Below are 2,550 nucleotides of genomic sequence, written 5' to 3'. Positions count from 1 at the left end.
CTTTTCCATATATATATATGGTTTTATAATTAGGGAATTAATAAAGCGGCTTTGGCTATGGCAGGGCAGAATATAGCAAGGGTTGAAGTGCTATATAAAGGAATTGGGGGGGAGGGAGAGAGAGAGAGAGAGAAGGCAGAGTCGGGGAGTAACCATGTAGCTGCTGAAAGATAGGAAGCCAAAACCTTACGGGTAGGTCATAGCCTCATGGTGCTACACAGATTAATATAAATGGATTAATTTAAGATGTAAAAGTTAGTTAATAAGAATCTTGAGCCGGCTGGGCAGTGGCAAATGCCTTTAATCTCAGCATACAGAAGGCAAAAGCAGGCAGATCTCTGTGAACTTGAGGTCAGCCTGGTCTACAAGAGTGAGTTCCAGGACAGGCTCCAAAAACTACAGAGAAATCAGGTATCGAAAAAACTGAAAAATAAAAGAAATCTGAGTTAATATATCAAACTCTGTTATAATTAATACAGTTTCAGTGTCATTATTAGGGTGTGTGCTGCCAGGAAATAAATATATTGTCCTTTTTTACAAAAAGGCACCCACTCTCTGGGGCATGGATCCACATAAGTTCTAAAAAAAAAATTAAGAAAAATAGGGCTTCTAGAACTACCAGAACAGGAGCCAAGCACAGCTTCTTGGTAGCCACATTTTTTTTAGATTTTTTTTTCTGCTTGCTGGTGGTGTGCAGAGGCATGGCTAGGCTCTTTTAATAGAAGGCTTCCTGACAAAGCATTAGCAGCAAAAACTGCAGAGCCCTTTTAGGAGCCAACACCCTATTTCATGCTGGCACCACACAAATAGCTCTGTTTTTGATGGAAGGCCTTGTTATGGAGCATTTAAATGGGGTTTGTAAGCAGAGTGTTTCAAATTGCTTAATGGCAACATAGACCCACTGTTTCCCTAGAGCTGGGGTAGTAAGCATGGCTGACAGAGCCTGTGAACATGATTCCACCATGTTGGACTGGGCAGAGCAAACAGTCAGGGCCATGAAGTTGGTCCTATTCATGCCTGCTTAACATTTAAAAAAGTGATTCTGGTCAGAAAATGATTACAGACAAACAGTAAAGAAAGATACAGACAGAAATAAAACTCTGAATGGGTCATAGTGTGTTTAAAAATGTACATAGGTTTGAGAGAAAGAAGAAAAGGAATATTGTCATGAAAAGAAATAGTTTAAAAATAAAAAGTCTATAAAGAGACAATAAAAGTAATATAAAAGAGTATAAACAGTTGTGTAGAAGGGGCTGCAGTCTGCCTCCCGGTTCCCAGACACCTGGCTAGCTTATGCCCCAAAATAACAACACACAAATTGTATTCTTTTAAACACTGCTTGGCCCATTATATCTGGCCTCTTCTTGGCTAACTCTCACAACTTGACTAACCACGAGGTGGTAGCTTACCAGGAAGATTCTAGCATATGTCCATCTTGGGCTGGAGCTTCATCCTGTCTGCCTCAGAGAGGAGAGCTATGGCATCTGGCTCACTTCCCTTCTTCCCAGCATTCTGTTCTGTCTACTCCGCCTACCTAATTTTCTGACCTATCAGACCAAGCAGTTTTCTTTATTGATTAACCAATGAAACAACAGATTGACAAACGACCTTCCCACATCACAGTTGTAGATTAAAGGAGTAAAAACGATAAAATACTGGGTGGGTGCACCTCTCGTAGTCCTGACGTCCTTGCTCATCTTCTCCCTCCTTCTGTTCCTCATTGTGACCTTGGGAGCTCAGACCAGTGCTCCAGTGTGGGTCTCTGTCTCTATCTCCATCCATCACCAGATGAAGGTTCTATGGTGGTATGCAAGATATTCGTCAGTATTGCTATAGATAGGGTCATCTCAGGTTGCCTAACCTCAGCTGCCCAAGGGACCAACTGGGGACATCACCATGAGCTCCTGGAAGCCACTCTAAGGTCAAGTCTCCTGCCAACCCTAAAGTGGCTCCCCTAACTAAGAACTGTGGTTCCGTGTTCCCCTGTCCAACCTTCCTCCATCCCAATCCTCCTGTTTCCGAGAGAGGAGTGGAGGGAGGGGGAGAAGGGTGGGAGGAAGGGGAGGGAAATGGGAGGCCGGGAGGAGGCAGATTCTTTTTTTTTTCCTTTTCTCAATAAAAAAATGATAAAATAATCCACATAAAAATGGAATATACACAGGCAATCTAGATCATGTATATTATTGTGTTTTCCATGACATTTTTGACTGAAGAGAAACATTTGATTCTGGGGGCTTCTAAATTAAACCAACATAAAGTCTCTTGAATTGAAAATTTGAGTCTAAGATTATGTTGCTTTGGAAAGAGCTTCTGCTTTCATTTTCACAATAGATGAGAACCTTTGGATTCCTTTCAGACTAATGGGTTTTGATGGGACAAGATTCCCTGAAATGTCTCTGTGAACTCTAAAAATACATTTCCCAATGAATAGTAGGAAGCAGTTTGAAGAAATTTCCCAAATGATTGATTATAAATATTTGTTTTCATTTAAAGGGGGATATAATATAAAGATGAACACTTTGTTTGGTATGGATGTTAGTCTATTGATAC

This window comes from Microtus ochrogaster, chromosome 8 (genome assembly GCF_000317375.1).
Source record: "Microtus ochrogaster isolate Prairie Vole_2 chromosome 8, MicOch1.0, whole genome shotgun sequence".
NCBI lineage: Eukaryota > Metazoa > Chordata > Mammalia > Rodentia > Cricetidae > Microtus > Microtus ochrogaster.
This window is presented reverse-complemented; position numbering follows the sequence as displayed.